The sequence below is a fragment of the Ursus americanus genome, chromosome X (assembly GCF_024610735.1).
Source record: "Ursus americanus isolate L20-20 chromosome X, mUrsAme1.1.p, whole genome shotgun sequence".
Lineage (NCBI taxonomy): Eukaryota > Metazoa > Chordata > Mammalia > Carnivora > Ursidae > Ursus > Ursus americanus.
Genome location: NC_142164.1, coordinates 45,481,287 through 45,507,402, shown reverse-complemented (window position 1 = coordinate 45,507,402; position 26,116 = coordinate 45,481,287). Strand labels below are relative to the sequence as shown.

Sequence of the window (26,116 nt, the reverse complement as noted above, 5' to 3'; positions counted from 1 at the left end):
TATTCTCAGACCACAACGCTCTGAAATTGGAACTCAACCACAAGGAAAAATTTGGAAGAAACTCAAACAGTTGGAGACTAAGAACCATTCTGCTTAGGAATGATTCGATAAACCAGGAAATCAAAAATCAATTTAAACAATTTATGGAGACCACAAGAATGAAAACAAAATGGTCCAAAACCTATGGGACACTGCAAAGGCAGTCCTAAGGGGAAAATACATAGCCATCCAAGCCTCATTCAAAATAATAGAAAAATCTAAAATGCAGTTTTTATATTCTCACCTCAAGAAGCTGGAACAGCAACAGAGGGACAGGCCTAATCCACGCATGAGGAAGCAGTTGACCAAGATTAGAGCAGAAATCTACGAATTAGAAACCAGGAGTACAACAGAGCAGATCAACAGAACTAGAAGCTTGTTCTTTGAGAGAATTAATAAAATTGACAGACCACTGGCAAGACTTCTCCAAAAGAATAGAGAAAGGACCCAAATTAATAAAATTATGAATGAAAAGGGAGAGGTCACAACCAACACCAATGAAATTGGAAGGATTATTAGAAACTTTTATCAACAGCTTTATGCCAATAAATTGAACAATCTGGAAGAGATGGAGGACTTCCTAGAAACCTATAAACTACCAAGACTGAAACAGGAAGAAATCGATTTTTTAAACAGGCCAATTAATTATGAAGAGATTGAGTCAGTGATAAACAACCTTCCAAAAAACAAAACTCCAGGCCCAGATGGTTTTCCTGGGGGATTCTACCAAACATTCAAAGAAGAAATAATACCTATTCTCCTAAAGCTATTTCAAAAAATAGAAACAGAAGGAAAGCTACCAAACTCATTCTATGAGGCCAATATTACCTTGATGCCCAAACTAGGCAAAGACCCCATCAAAAAGGAGAATTACAGACTGATTTCCCTAATGAATATGGATGCCAAAATCCTCAACAAGATCCTGGCTAATAGAATCCAACAGTACATAAAAGGATTATCCATCAACACCAAGTGGGATTCATCCCTGGTATGCAAGGAGGTTCAACATTCACAAACCAATGTCATAGATTTTATCCAGAAAGAAAAATTCAAAAATCATATGATTCTCTCAATAGATGCAGAAAAAGCATATGACAAAATACAGCATCCTTTCCTGATTAAAACCCTTCAGAGTGTAGGGATAGAGGGTACATTCCTCAATCTCATAAAAACCATCTATGAAAAGCCTACAGCAAATATCATTCTCAATGGGGAAAAGCTGGAAGCCTTTCCCTTAAGATCAGGAACTGGACAAGGATGCCCACTCTTGCCACTATTATTCGACATAGTACTAGAAGTCCTTGCAACAGCAATTAGACGACAAAAAAGGGATAAAAGGTATCCAAATCGGCAAAGAAGTCTAACTGTCTCTCTTGGCAGATGACATGATACTCTATATGGAAAACCCAAAAGAAGCCACTCCCAAACTATTAGAAGTTATAGAGCAACTCAGTAATGTGGCGGGATACAAAATCAATGCTCAGAAATCACTTGCATTTCTATACACGAATAATGAGACTGAAGAAAGAGAAATTAGGGAATCCATCCCATTTACAATAGCACCAAAAACCATACTTTACCTTGGAATTAACTTAACCAGAGACGTAAATGACCTATATTCTAGAAACTATAAATCACTCTTGAAAGACATTGAAGAAGAAGACACAAAAAGATGGAAAAATATTCCATGCTCATGGGTCAGAAGAATTAACATAGTTAAAATGTCCATGCTACCCAGAGTAATCTACACTTTCAATGCTATCCCGATCAAAATACGAAGGACATTTTTCAAAGAACTGGAACAAAGAGTCCTTAAATTTGTATGGAAACAGAAAAGGCCCCGAATCTCCAAGGAACTGTTGAAAAGGAAAAACAAAGCTGGGGGCATCACAATGCCGGATTTCGAGCTGTACTACAAAGCTGTGATCACAAAGACAGCATGGTACTGGCACAAAAACAGACACATAGACCAATGGAACAGAATAGAGAGCCCAGAAATGGACCCTCGGCTCTTTGGGCAACTAATATTTGATAAAGCAGGAAAAAACATCCAGTGGGAAAAGGACAGTCTCTTCAATAAATGGTGCTGGGAAAATTGGACAGCTACATGCAAAAGAATGAAACTTGACCACTCTCTCACACCATACACAAAAATAAACTCCAAATGGATGAAAGACCTCAATGTGAGACAGGAATCCATCAAAATTCTAGAGGAGAACATAGGCAGCAACCTCTACGACATCGGCCAAAGCAACCTTTTTCATGATACATCCCCAAAGGCAAGAGAAACAAAAGATAAAATGAATTTATGGGACTTCATCAAGATAAAAAGCTTCTGCACATCCAAGGAAACAGTCAGAAAAACTAAGAGGCAGCCCACGGAATGGGAGAATATATTTGCAAATGACACTACAGATAAAGGACTGGTATGCAAGATCTACAAAGAACTTCTCAAACTCAATACGCGAGAAACAAATAAATCATAAAATGGGCAGAAGATATGAACAGACACTTTTCCAATGATGACATACAAATGGCTAACAGACACATGAAAAAATGTTCAAAATCATTAGCCATCAGGGAAATTCAAATCAAAACCACACTAAGATACCACCTTATGCCAGTTAGAATGGCAAAAATTGACAAGGCAAGAAACAACAATTGTTGGAGAGGATGTGAAGAAAGGGGATCCCTCCTACATTGTTGGTGGGAATGCAAGTTGGTACAGCCACTGTGGAAAACAGTGTGGAGGTCCCTTAAAAAGTTAAAAATTGAGCTACCCTATGATCCAGTCATTGTACTTCTAGGTATTTACCCCAAAGATACAGACATAGTGAAGGGAAGGGCCATATGCACCCCAATGTTCATAGCAGCAATGTCCACAATAGCTAAATTGTGGAAGGAACCAAGATGCCCTTCAACAGATGACTGGATTAAGAAGTTGTGGTCCATATATACAAAGGAATATTACTCAGCTATCAGAAAGAACGAGTTCTCAACATTTGCTGCAACATGGATGGCACTGGAGGAGATAATGCTAAGTGATATAAGTCAAGCAGAGAAAGACAGTTATCATATGATTTCTCTCATCTATGGAACATAAGAACTAGGAAGATCGGTAGGGGAAGAAAGGGATAAAGAAAGGGGGGGTAATCAGAAGGGGGAATGAAGCATGAGAGACTATGGACTCTGAGAAACAAACTGAGGGCTTCAGAGGGGAGGGATGGGGGAATGGGATAGACTGGTGATGGGTAGTAAGGAGGGCACGTGTTGCATGGTGCACTGGGTGTTATATGCAACTAATGAAACATCGAACTTTACATCAAAAACCAGGGATGTACTGTATGGTGACTAACATAATATAATAAAAAAAATTAAAAAAAAAAAGATGAGAAGAACCAGGTATGGAAGTAAAGCAAGAAGTTTCGTTTTAGTCATACTGAGTTTATGCTCCATACAGGATATCCTGGTAATTAGGCCCAGCAAGTAGCTGGAAGCACAGGGCTGGCCCTCAGGAAGAGGAACCGTATCTGAAAGGACAGATTTGGTAGTCACGGCAGTCAAAGAGCTCAGGGCAGACACAGTGAGAAAGGAAATGAGGATCCTATTTACTTTTTCTGCTCTCCCTTAAAACTAGACCATAAAGTCCCTTTACAGTCTTCTTCTTTTAAGTAATTACCTACAGGACAATAAAGAGTATAAATGATGCAGCATAGTTATAAGGTTCCTGAAACCTCAACAGTTTCTTGACTTGGTTATTTCCTGGTCTTTATTAAACTGTAAGATACTAAGCTTCTTGGGCGCCTGGGTGGCTCAGTTGGTTAAGGGTCTGCCTTTGGCTCCGGTCATGATCCCGGTTCCGGGATCAAGTCCCACATCAAGCTCCCAGCTCAGTGGGGAGTCTGCTTCTCCCTCTCCCTCTGCCTCTGCCCCTTCTTGTGCTCTCTCTCTCTCTCAAATAAATAAATAAAATCTTAAAAAAAGATACTAAGCTTCTTTCATAGTCCCTTTCATAGATAATTTTGAGGAAGAATTCTTAGTTTTTATACCCGAGGAGAATACATACAGCCTAAGAGAACAAGGATACTTTCAGTATTCTTCTATGTATCTGGCCCAGCACCTAACGCAATATTTACCACACAGTGTTGCACATGCTGCCACTACTGTTGATCATCACCACTGTCATCACCCCACTGGTTCCATCTACTGAGAACTGACTATAATGCCGGGCAACCCAGTACTTATATATATTAACTATTTTAATCCTCACAACAACCCTAAGAATGAGGTACTACTGTCATCCCCATTTTATAGATGAGGACCCAGGAGAAGTTGGATTAACTTGCCCAATAATAAACAAAGTAGGGGCGCCTGGGTGGCTCAGTTGAGCATCTGCCTTCGGCCCAGGGCGTGATCCCAGGGTCCTGGGATCAAGCCCCACATGGGGCTCCCTGCTCTGCTGGGAACCTGCTTCTTCCTCTCCCACTCCCCCTGAGAGAGACCGTTTCCTCTCTCACTGGCTGTGTCTCTCTCTGTCAAATAAATAAATAAAATCTTTAAAAAATAAATAAATAAATAAATAAACAAAGTTTATTTTGGGATTCAAGCTCAGGCAATCTAATTCTAGAGCTAGTGCTCTACTGGCTCTGTCCAGGCAGAATCATGGCCAAAGCAATGATAAAATATTGAACAGTGGGTCGCCTGTGTGGCTCAGTCGGTTAAGCACCTGCCTTCAGTTCAGGTTGTGATCCCGGGGCCCTGGGATGGAGGCTCCATCCAGCTCCCTGCTCAGTGGGGAGCCTGCTTTTCCCTCTCCCTCTGTTGCTCCCCCTGCTTATGTTCTCTCGCTCTGTCAAATGAATAAATAAAATCTTTTTTTTTTAAGATTTTATTTATTTAGTTGACAGAGATAGAGACAGCCAGCGAGAGAGGGAACACAGCAGGGGGAGTGGGAGAGGAAGAAGCAGGCTCATAGCAGAGGAGCCTGATGTGGGGCTCGATCCAATAACGCCGGGATCACGCCCTGGGCCGAAGGTAGACGCTTAATGACTGCGCCACCCAGGCGCCCCTAAACAAAATCTTTAAAAAATAAATAAATAAAGTAAAACATTGAACAGAGTGATCAAAATCATTGTGCAGAAGATGGCGGAGGAGTAGGGGACCCCTTTTTCAGCCGGTCCCCCGAGTCGAGCTGGATAGGTACCAGACCAGCCTAAATAACCACGGAATCAGCCTGAGACGCAGGAAGATACATCTGGATCTCTACAAATGAACATCTCCAGCGCTGAGTATTGAGGTACGAAGAGGGGAGCCGTGAAACCGCGCACAGATATCAGAAGATAAACGGAAGGGGGAGGGAGCTGCCGCGTTCGGGCGCCGGGAAGCGGCAGCCACCTGCACGGGGGAGTGGGCGGACTCATGGATGGCACCTGCGAGAGAGCGGGGGACTGAGACCGGTGAGCCGGGAGCGCGTGCCACCAGGCATCTCGCGGAACACTGGAATCCCGGTGTGCTCACCGGGCATAGACTGAGACCGGGAGATCCAGGAGTGCGTGGGGCGGCTGGCGGCGTTAGAAACACAAAGGACAGAGACTCGCCGGCCCTGGAAGTGAGGGCAGGGATGCGGGTGTGGGGCGCACATCCCAGGACGCTGCAGGTTTGAGCAGCACCAACAGAAACAGAGTTAAAGTGGCCAGACATCAGTGCAGAACGGGCCGCAATCCCTCTGTTCTGTGACAATTCAGCCTCTGCTGCTCTGACTCTCAGAAGAGGCCATAGCAGACTGCCAGGGAAAGCCGCCAGAGAACAAAAGCCTGGAAATACCTGCTCACAGCGTGCCCATCCCCATCCCCCCTCGCAGGGGACATGGAGACTCTACCCAAACAGGATTGCCTGAGTATCCGTGCGGCAGGCCCCTCCCCGAGAACACAGAAGGCAGGCTGAAAAATCAAGAAGCCCACAACCCGAGGCGCCTGGGTGGCGCAGTCATTGAGCGCCTGTCTCCGGCTTAGGGCATGATCCCGGCGTTCTGGAAAGGAGTCCCTCATCGGGCTCCTCTGCTGGGAGCCTGCTTCTTCCTCTCCCACTCCCCTGCTTCTGTTCCCGTTCTTGCTGACTGTCTGTATCTCTCTCTCAGATAAATAAATAAATAAATAAAATCTTTAAAGAAGAAGCTCACATCCCTAAGATCCCTATAAAACAAGGGGCACGGCCTGGGACCCAGTCAATAATTTGGGCTCTGGACAACCCCGCAACCTCTCCTCATCAGAATGACAAGAAGGAGAAGCCCCCCCCAGCAAAGAAAAGACAGTGAGTCTGTGGCCTATGCCACAAAAATAATGGATATGGATGTAACCAAAGTATCAGAAATGGAATTCAGAGTAACGATGGTCAAAATGATGAGTAGAATTGAAAAAAGTATTAACGAAAAGGTTACTGAGAATATAGAATCCCTAAGGACAGAAATGAGAGCGAATCTGACAGAAATTAAAAATTCTATGAGCCAAATGCAGGCAAAACTAGAGGCTCTGACGGCCAGGGTCACAGAAGCAGAGGAACGGGTTAGTGAATTGGAGGATGGGTTAATAGAGGAAAAAATGAAAATAGAAGATGGTCTTAAAAAAATCCACGCCCACGAATGTAGGTTACGGGAGATTACTGACTCAATGAAACGATCTAATGTTAGAATCATCGGCATCCCCGAGGGGGTGGAGAAAAACAGAGGTCTAGAAGAGATATTTCAACAAATTGTAGCTGAAAACTTCCCTAATCTAGCGAGGGAAACAAACATTCGTGTCCAAGAGGCAGAGAGGACCCCTCCCAAGCTCAACCATGACAAACCTACGCCACGTCACGTCAGAGTGCATTTCGCAAATATTAGATCCAAGGATACAGTATTGAAAGCGGCCAGGGCAAAGAAATTTCTCACGTACCAAGGCAGAGGCATCAGAATTACGTCAGACATGTCTACACAAACCTGGAATGAGAGAAAGGGTTGGGGGAGCATATTTAAAGCTCCTTCAGAGAAAAACATGCAGCCAAGGATCCTTTTTCCAGCAAGGCTGTCATTCAGAATTGATGGAGAAATAGACATTTCAGAATCGCCAGTCACTAACCAATTTCGTAACCACGAAACCAGCCCTACAGGAGATATTATGGGGGGTTCTATAAAAGTAAAAAGGCCCCAAGAGTGATACAGAACAGAAAGTCACAGCCAATACAAACAAAGACTTTACTGGCAACATGGCATCATTAAAATCATATCTCTCAGTACTCAGTCTTAATGTTAATGGCTTAAATTCTCCCATAAAACACCACAGGGTTGCAGATTGGATAAAAAGAAATGACCCATCCATTTGCTGTCTACAAGAGACTCATTTCAAACCCAAAGATGCATTCAGACTGAGAGTAAGGGGATGGAGTACCATCTTTCATGCAAATGGACCTCAAAAGAAAGCTGGGGTAGCAATTCTCATATCAGATAAATTGGATTTTAAACTACAGACTATAGTTAGAGACGCAGAAGGGCACTATATTATTCTTAAGGGAAGTATTCAACAAGTGGATATGACAATTATAAATATATATGCCCCCAACAGGGGAGCAGCAAGATACACAAGCCAACTCTTAACCAGAATAAAGAGACATATAGATAAAAATACATTAATAGTAGGGGACCTCAACACTCCACTATCAGAAATAGACAGAACACCCTGGCAAAAACTAAGCAAAGAATCAAAGGCTTTGAATGCCATACTCGACAACTTGGACCTCATAGATATATATAGAACACTACACCCCAGAGCCAAAGAATACTCATTCTATTCTAATGCCCATGGAACATTCTCAAGAATAGACCGTGTTCTGGGACACAAAACAGGTCTCAACTGATACCAAAAGATTGAAATTATCCCCTGCATATTCTCAGACCACAACGCTCTGAAATTGGAACTCAACCACAAGGAAAAATTTGGAAGAAACTCAAACACTTGGAGACTAAGAACCATCCTGCTCAGGAATGACTCGATAAACCAGGAAATCAAAAATCAAATTAAACAATTTATGGAGACCAATAAGAATGAAAATACAACGGTCCAAAACCTATGGGATACTGCAAAGGCAGTCCTAAGGGGGAAATACATAGCCATCCAAGCCTCACTCAAAAGAACAGAAAAATCTAAAATGCAGTTTTTATATTCTCACCTCAAGAAGCTGGAACAGCAACAGAGGGACAGGCTTAATCCACGCACGAGGAAGCAGTTGACCAAAATTAGAGCTGAAATCAATCAAGCAGAAACCAGAAGTACAGTAGAGCAGATCAACAGGACTAGAAGCTGGTTCTTTGAGAGAATCAATAAAATTGACAGACCACTGGCAACACTTATCCAAAAGAAAAGAGAAAGGACCCAGATTATTTAAATTATGAATGAAAAAGGAGAGGTCACGACGAACACCATTGAAATTGGAAGGATTATTAGAAATTTTTATCAACAGCTATATGCCAATAAACTAAGCAATCTGGAAGAGATGGAATCCTTCCTGGAAACCTATAAACTACCAAGATTGAAACAGGAAGAAATTGATTTCTTAAACAGGCCAATTAATTATGAAGAAATTGAGTCAGTGATAAACAACCTTCCAAATAACAAAACTCCAGGCCCGGACGGTTTTCCTGGGGAATTCTACCAAACATTCAAAGAAGAAATAATACCTATTCTCCTAAAGCTATTTCAAAAAATAGAAACAGAAGGAAAGCTACCAAACTCATTCTATGAGGCCAATATTACCTTGATCCCCAAACCAGGCAAAGACCCCCTCAAAAAGGAGAATTACAGACCGATTTCCCTAATGAATATGGACACCAAAATCCTCAACAAGATACTTGCTAATAGAATCCAACAGTTCATTAAAAGGATTATCCATCACGATCAAGTAGGATTCATACCTGGGATGCAAGTGTGGTTCAATATTCACAAATCAATCAGCGTGATACATCATATCAACAAGAAAAGACTCAGGAACCATATGATCCTCTCAATCGATGCCGAAAAAGCATTTGACAAAATACAGCATCCTTTCCTGATTAAAACCCTTCAGAGTGTAGGAATAGAAGGTACATTTCTCAATCTCATAAAAGCCATCTATGAAAAGCCTACTGCAAATATTATTCTCAATGGGGAAAAGCTGGAAGCCTTTCCCTTAAGATCAGGAACTCGACAAGGATGCCCACTCTTGCCACTATTATTCAACATAGTACTTGAAGTCCTTGCAACAGCAATCAGACGACAAAAAGGGATCAAAGGTATTCAAATCGGCAAAGAAGAAGTCAAAATGTCTCTCTTTGCAGATGACATGATACTCTATATGGAAAACCCAAAAGAAGCCACTCCCAAACTATTAGAAGTTATAGAGCAATTCAGTAACGTGGCGGGATACAAAACCAATGCTCAGAAATCAGTTGCATTTCTGTACACGAATAACAAGACTAAAGAAAGAGAAATTAGGGAATCCATCCCATTTACAATAGCACCAAAAACCATACGTTACCTTGGAATTAACTTAACCAGAGACGTAAATGACCTATATTCTAGAAACTATAAATCACTCTTGAAAGACATTGAGGAAGACATAAAAAGATGGAAAGATATTCCACGCTCATGGATCGGAAGAATTAACATAGTTAAAATGTCCATGCTACCCAGAGTAATCTACACTTTCAATGCTATCCCGATCAAAATACGAAGGACATTTTTCAAAGAACTGGAACAAAGAGTCCTTAAATTTGTATGGAAACAGAAAAGGCCCCGAATCTCCAAGGAACTGTTGAAAAGGAAAAACAAAGCTGGGGGCATCACAATGCCGGATTTCGAGCTGTACTACAAAGCTGTGATCACAAAGACAGCATGGTACTGGCACAAAAACAGACACATAGACCAATGGAACAGAATAGAGAGCCCAGAAATGGACCCTCGGCTCTTTGGGCAACTAATATTTGATAAAGCAGGAAAAAACATCCAGTGGGAAAAGGACAGTCTCTTCAATAAATGGTGCTGGGAAAATTGGACAGCTACATGCAAAAGAATGAAACTTGACCACTCTCTCACACCATACACAAAAATAAACTCCAAATGGATGAAAGACCTCGATGTGAGACAGGAATCCATCAAAATTCTAGAGGAGAACATAGGCAGCAACCTCTACGACATCGGCCAAAGCAACCTTTTTCATGATACATCCCCAAAGGCAAGAGAAACAAAAGATAAAATGAATTTATGGGACTTCATCAAGATAAAAAGCTTCTGCACAGCCAAGGAAACAGTCAGAAAAACTAAGAGGCAGCCCACGGAATGGGAGAATATATTTGCAAATGACACTACAGATAAAGGACTGGTATGAAAGATCTACAAAGAACTTCTCAAACTCAATACACGAGAAACAAATATACAAATCAAAAAAATGGGCAGAAGATATGAACAGACACTTTTCCAATGAAGACATACAAATGGTAACAGACACATGAAAAAAATGTTCAAAATCATTAGCCATCAAGGAAATTCAAATCAAAACCACACTGAGATACCACCTTACGCCAGTTAGAATCGCAAAAATAGACAAGGCAAGAAACAACAATTGTTGGAGAGGATGTGGAGAAAGGGGATCCCTCCTACATTGTTGTTGGGAATGCAAGTTGGTACAGCCACTGTGGAAAACAGTGTGGAGGTCCCTTTAAAAAGCTAAAAATTGAGCTACCCTATGATCCAGCCTTTGCACTACTGGGTGTTTACCCCAAAGATACAGACGTAGTAAAGAGAAGGGCCATATGCACCCCAATGTTCATAGCAGCAATGTCCACAATAGCTAAATCGTGGAAGGAGCCGAGATGCCCTTCAACAGATGACTGGATTAAGAAGTTGTGGTCCATATATACAAAGGAATATTACTCAGCTATCAGAAAGAACGAGTTCTCAACATTTGCTACAACATGGATGGCACTGGAGGAGATAATGCTAAGTGAAATAAGTCAAGCAGAGAAAGACAACTATCATATGATTTCTCTCATCTATGGAACATAAGAACTAGGATGATCGGTAGGGGAAGAAAGGGATAAAGAAAGGGGGGGTAATCAGAAGGGGGAATGAAACATGAGAGACTATGGACTATGAGAAACAAACTGAGGTCCTCAGAGGGGAAGGGGGGGGAATGGGATAGACCGGTGATGGGTAGTAAGGAGGGCACGTATTGCATGGTGCACTGGGTGTTATACACAACTAATGAATGATCGAGCCTTACATCGGAAACCGGGGATGTACTGTATGGTGACTAACATAATATAATAAAAAATCATTATAAAAAAAAAGCATTGTGCAAATGGATTCTCCTATGTGTGGTTAGGCATGAAGCACTGGGCAAAATATCAGCCTCTCATGGATAAAACAGGTATCACCAACTGCCTGGCAGCTAAAGACCAAGGATAGCACAGGCACACTGGGAATGAGATCAAAACCAGATTTGTGGAGTGGCAGCAGAGTTCTGTGATGAGACAGGCACATTGACACAGCAATGAGAAGAAGTAATATCAAGAGCCAGGGAAGTAAGAACATCATTGAGGAAATAAAGACAGCATCATAAGAAAAAAGAATTGCTAATACTGTGTATCTTCCCTTTGTTTTTTACTCATGGACTTGATCCACCAGAACTGCCTCCTTCTAAAATCTTAAATTCAAGAATCCCCATTTTCTGACCATAGCTCACTCTCACTAAACCTGTTCTTCAACCTCATCATGACCACAGTCTCTTGAGGCCACCTTTCGTTTTTCTCTTGGTCTACTTCCCTCCTGCTGATCTGTTTTCCTTTCCAACCCATCCTGGACTACAAGTGACTCAACATTTGAACCACTCTCACAAGTATCTCCCATATCCATATATCTTCATCCCTCTGCTACAACCGCCCATCAAAATCCCAAACCTGTACCAATGCTATAGTCTTGCCTTGTATGCTCCTATAACCAAGTCCTACACAATGCTTGGTCTCCAACCTCAGGTGGACCCTCACTGTCACCCATAAGTGTTTTTACTTGCCCTGAGTTCAGTTCCTTTACCTAGTCTCTTCAGATTCTATTTTTAAGCCTTCATTCATCTCACCTCACACTCCCACTTCCTGTTCCTCCAGGTCCTATCAGACATCCTTGCTTCACACTTGTAAAGAAAAAGGTTTTAGAATCCGTCACCTATGACTTCCTCAGCTCCCTGCCCCCTCTCTCCTATAACTTGCCAATCTGACTCTTTCCAGAAAAGCCATATCCCACCCCAATCCCACCTTTGACCATGGGTTGTTATTTCAAACACTAACCCTGTTACCAGCCAGTTTGCTTGAGATGCAATTTTATATAATCAGTAGTGGGGAGAAGAAAACAGGATAAGAAAAAAATTTCTCAGGCCAGGAGAAAAAGGAAAGCATAGGAAAAAAATGAGACAAACAGCAAAAAGAAGATGGTAAAAACAAACTCCAATATATCAATAAACATAAAAAAACATTTATGAGTAAAACTCACCCGTTAAAATGCAGAGGTTAATAGACTGGATAAAATTTTTAAAAATCCGCTATGCCATTTTACAAGGGACACATCTAAAACATAAAGATGAGGAAAGATTGAAAATAAAAAAGATGGGAAAATATATACCAGGTAAATGCCAACCCAAAGAAAGTTGATGTAGTTATATTAACATCTAAAAAATAAAACTTCGGGACAATAAAAGCATTATAACACATAAAGAAAATCAGCACATAGAGTAAATAAACCTGTGTGCACTAATTAAACACTTCCAAATATATAAAGGAAGATTAAGTATACTAGAGAGAAATTGAAAAATCAACCATCAAAATGGGAGATTAATATACCTCTTTCAGTTATTGATAGTACAAGTAGATAAAAAATTAGTAACTATATAGACAAGTTGAACAACAAAATAAGCTTGATTTAGCAGACATATGTAGAAATCTTTATCCAATTGCAAAATCACATATTTTCAAGCACATATAGAACATCTACCCCCAAAATTATCATGTACTAGATTGTAAAACAAGTCTCAGTAAATTTCAGAGAAACCATTCTCATATAGATCATGGTCTCTGACCTCAATGAAATTAAATATAAGGCCAATAACAAGAGATCATTTTTAATCTAGAAACATTTTGGAAATATAAAGACACCTCTAAATAACTCATAGGTCAAACAAACATAACTGTACTAAATCTATCATTAATATCTTAAAGAAGAAACCTGCTGCCTGTTTTACCACCATTACCACTCCCATACCATGGAATGTATTCTAGGAGTTCAAAAAGGAAAATATGGAATAAAAATAATGCTTTTGTATGCAAAGAGTTTTATGGTAAATGATATAACACATTTTGAAAAACATAACTCAGAAAAGTAATGGAGGCACAAATAAAACCAGACAGATTTGAAGTTAGGAAACCTGTGATCTTTCATATTCTCCCAACTGATGAATCCTAGGGTTTAGTGGAGAAACCAAAGCCCAGAAATACTTGTTAATGCTCTTCAGTGAAATTCAGTCACAGATGTGTTGTCAAAAGAGCAAGGATTATCTACTGAGAAAACCACAGTTCAGATAACATGTGTCCAAACCCAAGCTCTGATGGACAATTTGTTCCATGTTAGTCGTGGGGTGTCAAGACTCAGATTAAATATCTTTTTTAAAAAAGATTTTATTTATTTATTTGACAGAGAGAGAGAGCGTGCACGCACGAGTGCACAAGCAGGGGAAAGGGCAGAGGGAGAGAGAGAAGCAGACTCCTGGCTGAGCTGGGAGCCTGCCAGGGGGCCCAATCCCAGGACCCCAGGATCATGACCTGAGCTGAAGGCAGACGCTTAACTGACTGGCCAAGCAGGCACCCCTCAGATTAAATATCTTAATATAGCATCCTTTTGGGACCTCATATCCACAGGAAGTTATTTTAGAAAAGATGGTTTGTTTATTTAGAAAATTATATATATTTACTGCTCAAAATTCAGGATAATATTTTAATGCAAATATAAAAGCCAGGGGGAGCTGGAAAATCTATCAAAATGGAAGGTTAACATACCTCTCCCAATTATATATCCAAGTGGATATATCTAATTATACCCTAAACCTATAGATTAGGAGATAATAATAATTAATAAGTGAACATTAACATTAACAGCTAGTTTTCAAGAAGGGGTGGGGAGAGCTTTCTCAAGTTATTTTAAATTCTGAAGACCAGTTATAAAAACAAAAAACTGAGCCAAACTGATAGGAATCATGGAATAATGAATATAGTGGCATAAGACAGACTTGGGTTCAAATCTTAGCTTTGCTATTTATTAGTTCTATCACCCTGGACAAGGGCCCAAAACATATATTAAAAAAGAGATTATCAAAAATGTAGAAATCCTTGGAAGAATAGTGTTTACATTAAAAACCACTGTTGGTGTTCCCAAAATGGAAACTGATGTGAATCAGAAAAACACCAGATAATGTCCCTGCACCGGCAGCAAATAAACAAGTTTCTCTGTGTTTAATTTGTTGGTCACCTTGGTACCTCTCCCTCTCCCAAACATACAGTGCATATTCAAACTAGAAACTTCTACCATGTGTTACCTCCTTAGGGGCAGGCACTGTATCTGGACTTCATACACCCAAGAACTTATTTAGCACAGTGTCTGATACACAGTATAAATTCAATAAATGTTTACTGAATGTCTTCACCCAGAAATCTATTTATATTTATATGTTTAAACTTAACTCATGGAAATTGAAGAGCAGTAATAGAGCTGAGAGAAAAGTGGTTCTGTTTTCTTGAAGCAGTATGGTGTCCTGGTTAAGAGCATAGACTCTGGAATCAGGCTGCCTGCACGAATCCCAAACTCACTATTCACTAGTTTGTGTGACCCTGGGCAAGTTCCTACACCTCTCAGCAGCTCCATTTCCTCATTTGTAAAATGAAGATAATTACCTACCTTTTTGAGCTTGTTATAAAGATTCAATGAGTTTTTACAATATGTGCATGAAGTAATAACACAGAGAATGCTCTCCATTAGCTATTTTTATTTTGTCAGGTTTCATATGTGTATTCATGCTTTACGACTTAACTGGTTCTTGATGGATTCCTGTCTCATGTTGAGGTCTTTCATCCCTTTTTGAGTTTTGTGTATGGTGTAAGAGAATGGTCAAGTTTCATTCTTCTGTATGGACCTCAATGTAAGACAGGAATCCATCAAAATTCTAGAGAACACAGGCAGCAACTTCTTCGACATCGGTCACAACAACTTCTTTCAAGACACATCTCCAAAGGCAAGGGAAACAAAAGCAAAAATGAACTTTTGGGACTTCATCAAGAAAAAAGCTTCTGCACAGCAAAGGAAACAGTCAATAAGACTAAGAGGCAACCCACAGAATGGGAGAAGATATTTGCAAATGACACTACAGATAAAGGGCTGGTATCTAAGATCTATAAACAACTTCTCAAACTCAACACCCAAAAAAACAAATAATCAAGTCAAAAAATGGGCAGAAGACATGAACAGACACTTCTCCAAAGAAGACATAAGAATGGCTAACAGACACATGACAAAATGTTCAACATCATTAGCCATCAGGGAAAAATCAAAACCACATTGAGATACCACCTTATACCAGTTAGAATGGCAAAAATTAAAAAAGCAGGAAACAACACATGTTGGAGAGGATGTGGAGAAAGGGGAACCCTCTTATACTGCAGGTGGGAATGTAAGTTGGTACAGCCACTTTGGAAAACAGTATGGAGGTTCTTCAAAAAGTTGAAAATAGAGCTACCCTATGACCCAGCAATTGCACTACTGGGTATTTACCCCAAAAATACAGATGTAGTGAAAAGAAGGGGCACATACATCCCAATGTTCATAGCATCAATATCCATAATAGTCAAACTGTGGAAGGAGCCGAGATGCCCTTCAACAGATGAATGGATAAAGAAGATGTGGTCCATATATACAATGGAATATTACTCAGCCATCAGAAAGGATGAATACCCATCATTTGCATGAACATGGATGGAACTGGAGGGGATTATGCTAAGTGAAATTAGTCAAGCAGAGAAAGACAACTATCATATGGTTTCACTCATATGTGGAACATAAGGAATAGCATGGAGGACATTAGGAGAAGGAAGGGAAAAATGAAGGGGGGAATCAGTGGGGGAGATGAACCATGAGAGACTACGGACTCTGGGAAACAAACTGAGGGTTTTAGAGGGGAGGGAATGGGGGTATGGGTTAGCATGGTGATGGGTATTAAGGAGGGCACGTATTGCAATGAGCACTCGGATGTTATACGTGAACAATGAATCATGGAACACTACATCAAAAACTAATGAAGTACTGTATAGTGACTAACATAATAAAAATAGACTTAACTGGTTATTGAAAAATGACATTTACTTTATTTTAAAGAATACAGATGAATTGTGAGTTAAAGTGCATCTAGACAGCATTTAAATTTTCAAGCATTGTTTTTCAAAGTGAGAAACTATGCTGAGAATATTTAAGATGACAGGAGAATCTCAGGAAAACTGACCCGTGCTCAAGGACAAAAAGACTTGAACTCATATTAAAGTGGATTTTATCCACAGGTGTCACAATCTTTATGATTGTGTTGCTGCTATCTTTGATGAAAGCCAGCTTGATCACATATTAAAACTTCTTTCCAAAAAGATTCTTTCCCACAAAAATAAATAAATAAATAATAAAGTGTTCCTCTAAACCTATAAGTAGTAATTATGTGATGGTTTTGCATATAAATTCTGTTGGATTATCAGTTACATCCCATCAAAGTGATATGGTGAGAGCATTTTGCTGTTTGGACCAAGGAAAATGGACAATTTGGATAAAATTTATCCTTCACTGAACACGAAAAAGTGAACCAGAGTCTTTCAAAGGGTATAAGTTTAAACCAAGAAGCTCTGAATTAAACTGCTGTTTTTAAGCAAATGATACTATGTTTTACACAGAAATTGATTAGTGATGTGAGAAGATTTACACTGCTACATGTCAGATTCTATATACTCTTGAACACAGATAATCAGAACTGATATGGCTATGACAAAAAATGTGATGGTGTCTACATTTTTGAAAGGTTAGAATTGAAACTAGGCTACAAATCATAATTGGTAAAGAAAATTTGGGATTTTAGAATGTCAGTGGACTTCTAATTCTAGCTAAGACAGAGTATCAAAAAATGGATTTCCACCTTGCCTGAAAGAAGCCACTGCCCCAAATGGATAAAATACGTGAAACAGTGGTGTTTTCAAGACACTGAACATCAGGCAATGAAGAACTCTGATCCCTGAGAGATAATAAACAAACAGGGTGAGACCTCGGATTTTCCAGGCTCACTGTCTTGAGACAGTTTCCAGACTATGGTGCAGGAAACAGAAATGTAGGCAGAACCTGGTGAACTCCTTGAGCTGAAGTGACAGAGCTAAGAGTCTAGGAAAACACAGGTGGCTAAAGTTCATAAGACAGAATACCTGAGAGAGCTGCACACAGATTTTGAGGAGCTGCCAAGGGTCTCTCTTGAGTATTCAGCACAGCACTGATCAGTGCATGGCATGCCTGTGATGAAATTACCCTAAGCCAAGGACAGAACCAACTGAAAGGATTCAAAGGAACAGTGTCTGTCACTTATACAGGGCTAGAAGTAGTGTCTGTTCCAGCAGACAAATTGGAAAACTTCATGATTCACAGGGCACGGGGCAAAGTATGCAGAAGGGTCTTGCTTCCATAATGGGAACTAATTAACCCTTGACTGTGTACTGCTCTGGTTCTGCCTAACAAATCTAAACAAAACAGTCTGACAGGGATCAATCTGTTTCCAAGTAACTCAAGCACATCCCAGAACAGAGCTCAAGCATATTTGTAGTAATATAATAATATGTAGTACCATGCAAAGTAAAATTCAGAATATCTGGTACCCAATAAAAAAATTAATAGGCATGATTTTCAATGACATGGATGAACCTAGAGGGCATTATACTAAGTAAAATAAGTCAGACAGGGAAAGGCAAATACCATAGGATTTCATTTATATGTGGAATCTAAAAAAATGAAACAAATGAACAAACAAAAAACAGAAACAGAATCATAAATACTGGGAGAACAAACTGGTGGTTGGCAGAGGGGTGGAGGGTGGGAGAATGGGTAAATGGGTGAAGGCGAGTGGGAGGCACAGGCTTCCAGTTATGAAATGAATAAGTCACAAGGATGAAAGGTACAGCATACGAAATACAGTCAATGGCATTTTAATAGTGTTGTATGGTGACAGAAGGTACCCACACTTGACGTGAGCTCAACATAGCATAACATATGAAGTTACCAAATTATTACGGTGTAAACCTGAAATTAATATAACATTACGTGTCAACTATACTTCAATAAAAAAAATTAACAGGCATGCAAAAAAGCAGGAAAATACAGTCCATGATGAGGAGATAAATCAAAAACGAAGAACTGACAGAAAGGTTAGAATTAGTGGGAAAAAAAAGATTAAAACAGTCATTTTAACTGCATTCCAATTTTTAAAAGTTAAATAAGGACATGGAAGACGTTACAAAAAATACCCAAATCAAACCTAGAGGTAAAAACAACGTCTAAGATGAAAAGTACACAGGATGGGATTAACAGCAGATTACACATTGTAGTAGAAAAGATTACTGAATTTGAAGACATTGTAATAGGAACTATCTAAATGAAACAGTAAGAAAAAAAGACTTTAAAAAAACAGAGAAAAAATAGCATTAATGAACCGTAGAACAACTTTAGGCTGGTCAATGTACATGTAACTGGAGTCACCAAAGGAAACGAAGACACTGAAAAATTTTTTGAGGAAACAGTGGCCAAAATTTTTCTAAATTTGATGAACAATAGAAACTCAGATTGAAGAAACTCAATAAACTTCATGTAAAAGAAATATAAAGAAAACTACACCATATGGCACACCACAGTCAAATCTTTTAAAACCAGAGATAATGAGAATATTGTCAAAGCTGGAGGCAGGGGGTACATGTTACACACAGAGAAACAAAGACAATGATGAAAGGAAGTTTATCATTGGAAACCATGAAACAAGAAGAAAGAGGAACATCTCTAAAATACTGAAAGGAAAAAACCTGTCAACCTAGAATTCCAAACCCAGTGAAATATCATCCAAAACCAGAGGTGAAATAAAGCCTTTTTCAAACATGCAAGAGTTGAAAGAATTAATTGCCAGTAGACCTGTGCTAGAAAAATTGTTAAAGTTTTTGGGCAGAAGAAAAATAACCTAGATGGAAATATGGGTCTAGGGGTGCCTGGGTGGCTCAGTCGGTTAAGCATCTGACTCTTGATTTCGGCTCACGTTGTTATCTTGGGGTTGTGAGATCGAGCTCGGTGTCAGGCTCATGCACTGCCTGCTTGAGATTCTCTATCTCCCTCTCCCTCTGCCCCTACTCCCCTCTAAAAAAAAAAGAAATATAGGTCTACAAAAGGGAATGAAGGGCACATGCAATGGCAAACTATGTGGGTAAAAATATTTTTTTCTTATAGAACAAATGGGCAAAGAAGATATGGTATGTGTACACACACACACACACACACACAGAGTGAAATATTAGCCATAAAAAATGAGATCTTGCCATTTTAACAACATGGATGGACGTAGAAGATATTATACCAAGTGAAATAAGTCAGACAGAGAAAGGCAAACACCATATGATTTCATTAACCTGTGGAATCTATAAACAAAACAAACAAGCAAACAAACAAAAGCAGAAACAGATGCATCAATGCATAGAATAAACTGATAGTTTCTAGAGGGGAGAGATGTGAGGGTATGAGCAAAATAGGTGAAGAGTAATGGGAGATACAGGCTTCCAGTCACGGAATGAATAAGTCACTGGTATAAAAGGTACAGCATAGGGAATATATATGATGGTATAGTAATAGTATTTTATGGTGACATATGGTAGCTATGATTATGAACATAGTATAACATATAAACTTGTCAAATCACTATATTGTACACTGTTATAACAGTGTGTGTCAACTATACTTCAATAAAAATAATTGATTGTTAAAAATAAAAAATATATATATACATATATAACAATGTATTGTGAGGTACAAAACATATATAGAACAAAGTTAGAAGACTTACACAACCTGATTTTAAGGCTTATTATAAATCTACAATAATTAAGTGAGAGTGGTATTGGCATACAGATAGACAAACAGAGCAATAGAACAGAAGGCTCCAGAAATAAAACCTTATGTTTATAGTCACTTGATTTTTGATAAAGGTACAAGAGAGTTCAGTGGAGAAATGATAGTCATTTCAACAAATGATGCTGGAAAAACAGGATATCCAGAAGCAACATTTTTAAAAATGTGAAGATTTCTTAGATATGACACTTAGAAACATGATCCAGAACTTGATAACTTAGACTTCATTAAAATTAAAAAGTTCTGCTCTTTGAAAGACGCTGATAAAAAAAAAAAAGAAGGCAAGTCATTTACTGGAAGAAAATATTTGTAAATAGTATATCTCATAAGGACTTGTATCCAGAATATATAAAGAACTCTCAAAACTATAATTTAAAAAAAAACCACACAACTCAACATTTTTAAATGGACAAAATTTGAACAAATGCATCACTTAATAAGATATATGAATAGCAAATACACTCAAGAAAATATGCTCAACAACATTAATCATTAAGGAAAATGCAAACTAAAATTACAATGAGATACCCCTACACAGTTACTAGAATGAGTAAAATAAAAAATGTACCAAATGTTGACCAGAATTTGAAACAATAAGAGCTCTCATACACTGTAGAGGGACTATAAAATGGTATAGCCACATTGGGAAAGATTTTAGTAATTTCTCAAAAAGTTAAACATGTATCTCCCATATGACCCAGCCCTTCAACTTTTAGGTATTTGCCCAAGAAAAGCAAACACACATGTCCATGCAAAGACTTGCATGTGAATGCTAATAACAGCATTATTCGTAATAGCCAAAAACTAGAAACAACCCAAAGGTCCGTTAAGAGGTGAATGGATTTTTTTAAAAGTTGTATATCCACACAATGGAATATTACTCAACAGTAGAAAGGAATGAGCTACTGCAATATGCGATATGGATCAATGTCAAATAATTATGCTGACTGAAAAAAACTCAGACAAAAAAGAACACATAATATATGATTTCATTTATATAAAACTCTAGAAAATAAAAATTAGTTTATAGTGGCAGAAAACAGATCAGTAGTTGCTGGAGAGGAGTGTTACAGTACAGAGAGGGACAGGAAGGAAAGATTACAAAAAGGCACAAGGAAACTTGAAGGTAATGAATGTTTACTATCTTGATTTTGGTGATGCTTTAATGGGTATATCAGATGTCAAAATTTATCAAATTCTATACTTTTTAAGATGTAGTTTGTCATATGTAAATTATATGTCAATAAAGTTTGTTAAAGTTTTAAAATTAAATATAACCATATATTGTAATCAGAAGTTTTACCACCCCAGAATACCTATAAAACAGTAGGAGACTCTAGATGTATTCAAACAGTAAAATGTTGTTTTATGTCAGAGGGGATTTTTTCTTCTAAGAGGTGTTTTATTATTTTTATTTATGTGCATCTTATTTTTTATTCAAGTATAATTAACATACAGTGGTATATTAGCTTCAGGTGTACAATATGATTCAACAATTCTATATATTACTCAGTGCTCATCAAGATAAGTCTACTCTTAATCTCCCTTGTCTATTTCACTCCCCTCCCCCACCCACTCCCTCTCTGGGAACCACAGGTTTGTTCTTTGTATTTAAGAGCCTGGGGGGGTGTCTTTTTCTTTATTCATTTGTTTTATTTCTTAAATTCCACATATGAGTGAAATTATATGGTATTTGTCTTTTTCTGACTGACTTATTGCCCTTAGCATTATACCCTCTAGGTCCATCCATATCATTGCAAATGGCAAGATCTCATTCTTTTTTATGGCTAAGTAATATTCCATTATCTATCTATCCATACACACACACACACACACACACACACACACACACACACACACACATCTCCATTTATCTATCAATGGACACTAGAGTTACTTCCATATCTTGGCTATTGTAAATAATGCTGCAATAAACATAGGGGTGCATGTATCTTTTTCAGTTAGTGTTTTCATCTTCTTTGGGTAAATATCCAGTAGTGGAATTACCAGATCATACAGTAACTCTATTTTTAACTTCTTGAGGAACCGCCATACTGTTTTCCACAGAGGCTGCACCAATTTGCATTCCCACCAACAGTACACAAGGGTTCCTTTTTTCCACATCCCTGCCAATGCTTGTTATTTTTTGATTTTTCTGGGTTTTGTTTTGTTTCGTTTTGTTTTCAAAGATTTTATCTATTTATTTGAGAGAGAGAGAGTGCGCACAAGCAGGGGGGGAGGTAGAAGGAGAGGGGGAAGCAGGCTCCCTACTGAGCAGGGAGCCTGATTCGGGGCTCAATCCCAGGACCCCAAGATCACAACCTGAGCCAAAGGCAAATGCTTAACCAACTGAGCCACCCAGGCACCCCTGTCTTTTTTTATTTTAGCCATCCTAACAGGCGTAAGGTGATATCTCATTGTGGTTTTGATTTGCATTTCCATGATGATTAGTGATACTGAGCATCTTTTCATGTGTCTGTTGACTACTTGTATGTCTTCTTTGGAAAAATATCTACTCAGTTCCCCCTGCCCATTTCTAATCAGATCATTTGGGTTTTTGTTTTTTTTTTTGGTGTTGAGTTATCTAAGTTCTTTATATATTTTGGATATCAACCCCTTATCAGATATATCATTTGTAAATATCTTCTCCCATTCAGTAGGCTGCCTTTTTGATGGTTTCCTTCATTATGCAAAAGGATTTTTTTAAAGAATAAATAATACACAGTAAATTTGAAATTGTTTCCATTATTATTTAATTTTGCTGCCTAAAACATGTGTTTTTTTTTAAAGATTTTATTTATTTATTTGACAGAGAGAGAGACAGCCAGCGAGAGAAGGAACACAAGCAGGGGGAGTGGGAGAGGAAGAAGCAGGCTCCCAGCAGAGGGTCTCGATCCCAGAACGCCAGGATCATGCCCTGAGCCGAAGGCAGATGCTTAACAACTGAGCCACCCAGGCGCCCCTAAAACATGTGTTTTATCTTCAAACGCTTCCATGAAGAATTTCAGTGAGTTTTGAACCACTTGTTAAAAATATGAGAAGACAGTAGTAGAATTACTGAATGATTTAGGAATTCTATTTTTAATTTTTTAAAAGATTTTATTTATTTGGAGAGAGAGCACGCACACAAGGAGGGGGAGGGGCAGAGGGAGAAGGAGAAGCAGGCTCCCTGGAGCCTGATGCAGGCTTGATCCCAGGACCCTGAGATCATGAACTGAGCTGAAGGCAGACACTTAAATGACTGAGCCACCCAGGCACCCCTATTTTTAATTTTTTAAGGAAATTCCATAGTGTTTCCCACAGTGGATGCACTGAAAACCGTATAAAATTGTTGAAACATTATATTGTACACTTGAAACTAATATAACAATGTATGCTAATTATACTTGAATTTTAAAATGTGATAAGACAGCATGCATGCTCAGAGCTGAGAAGATGAAACAGCAACAAAATGGTTGCATAATTGTTTCCCAGAACTATGAGTATCATTATTTAGTAAGTGCATTCAACAATGGGCTTCTTTTTAGATTTATATGTTCCGTGAGGTATCTTTTTTCAGCTCTGACAGTCATTTGAATCAAGTATAAAAATAAATAGAACTTAGAATCAGACCTTCAAATAGCTGTATCATAAACCAATATTTTGTTTAAACAAAGTACATTTAATGTCAGTGTTCTCATCAAAATGAGAGCAAAGGAAAAAATGAGAGCAAAAGTTATCACACCATTCATAAATACTAAAATTAATTTTAAAGTGTCCATTTCATCTTGTACCTTTATATCTATTTTTATAGAAATGAATGTCTTATATAATATTAGTACAGTTAATATGCCATTTATGAGTAAATACACACATATTAAGGGTGATTGAAATGTTCAGTGGTAAGGGAGAATGATCAAAAAAGTTGGGAAATGTTTTGCTTAAAGGAGGATGAAGGGAAACCATTCTTGCAAACTGCCATATGTTATTGTGATTCTGCGTGCATGTATTTATGATGTATGTTAATAAGGAAAGAATAAATCACTCTGATGATTGTAATTCAGTTGCCCTGATGCAAGTAAGGCGGCATAATGAATAAGGATTTGTGTTGCCATAAAGTACATTCCAAAGTGAACTCTATTAACTAATTGTAACCAAGGCAATTACCGTATCTGAAGCTGACCAATCTTAAGCACTGTCAGAATGGATATTTATTATATGTGTGCATTTCCAAAACCCAAGAGAGGCATAGCCCCTAAAAGCTGGCAAAATCCATCCATCTTTAGGAAAAAAATACCATTTGAAAATCTGAAGGTAAAAGAGTGGATTTTAGAGCACAGAAAAGTGAGACCAAAACAGATTATGTGGTAAGTCTTCACACTTTATAGGAAGGAAGGAAGGAAGGAAGGAAGGAAGGAAGGAAGGAAGGAAGGAAGGAAAGAAGGAAGGGAGGGAGGGAGGGAGGGAGGGAGGGAGGGAGGGAGGGAGGGAGGAAGGAAGGAAGGAAGGAAGGAAGGAAGGAAGGAAGGAAGGAAGGAAGGAAAGAGATTCCATGAAAAGAAAGCTTCCAGAAATGCAGGGTTTCCCTAAATCTCCTTGTTTGGATCCAGCCACCTCTGCACAAAGGCACCAACTGATAACATTTTTTGGTTGGTAACAGCTGAGTGAACATGCAACAATGCTTATAGTCAATAAAATGTTTACATTGTGATACTGTGTTGGTCAATTTATCACCTGTCCCTTTCAATTGTAGGGTGATGTCCCACCAAGAAAATAACTCTAAATATTTTATTAAAATGTACCTCTTTTAGATATCTAATAAGGTCATTCAAACAAATTTAAGGTAGATTCAAAATGCAAAGCTGCTAAATCTGGTATCTCAATCTTTCCCAGTTTTCTTTGGATACAGACCCCTACTCCCATCCCCCCAAGCCCCTTCTGGCTCCTGGATTAAATAATGTAAATGTATCTGGCCCAACGATTCTTCTGTGAGACCTCCCTCTACTGTCCTGGTAGTTACCTTTGAACGTCCATGTGGTTTCAGGCCTTCAAAATCCCACTCATTCCCTGACCTGAAGATCTATATTCTGCACTGTTTACAGAATACTCCCTAGTTAGGAGGGCCAACTACATGCTAAGTGCTATGCTAACTGGCTAAGGATAAAATCATGCATAGCCCCTGTCCAAAAGCAGTTCACAGCCTATTGAAAGAGATACTTAAATAGATAATCATAAAAGAACACGGTGATCCAAGAAACATATTCACAAGGTATAATGAGAATACCAAGGTGGGACACCTACTCCAGCTTGGGGAAAGAGAACTAAAAAGAGATACCAGCCGTAGCACGGGAACTGGTTGTAAATAACGTGTACCAGTTGGTTAATCAAGTAGAGCACACGGCATTTACAAAAGCATGGAAGCATAAAGCCACATGATATGAACAAGCAGTACAGCAATACTAGATAGTAAATTGTAAGGGAGGATATGGAAGAGACAGGGGGTGGGATCATATCATGCAAGGGGAAGAGTTTGATATACTATGCTCAGAAACATGGATAATTAGCCTTTGACATCAGGAACCACTGAAGAGTTTTAGATAAGGCAAACACTTGCTAGAACACTCTGACAGTTATGCAGAATGTGGCTTTGAGAAGGCTGTGATAAAATCCAGGGGGCAGATGATGAGAGCCCAAAGTAGAAGGCAGTGGTAGTAGAGAGGGGAAGGGGCATATTGAAGACGTAACACTCAGGTAAAACCCGCAGAACCTGTGAATGTTCTGTAACACAGAACAGCCTCTTCTACTAGGACTTGGGGTTCTGA

At 38.9% G+C, this 26,116-nt stretch overlaps 1 protein-coding gene across 8 annotated transcripts in view; it reads right to left on the bottom strand.

Annotated features, from left to right (window-relative positions):
• Positions 1-26,116, bottom strand: part of SYTL4 (synaptotagmin like 4) — a 74,744-nt gene that overhangs the window by 30,722 nt on the left and 17,906 nt on the right. For 6 of the 8 annotated variants that reach the window (XM_045805144.2, XM_045805140.2, XM_045805146.2 and 3 more), the window contains one exon: positions 12,591-12,664. The exons of the other annotated variants lie outside the window; for them this stretch is intronic. The gene's annotated coding sequence lies outside the window, so the exon portion shown is untranslated. The remainder of the gene's footprint in view (positions 1-12,590; positions 12,665-26,116) is intronic. 8 annotated transcript variants of the gene reach the window in all.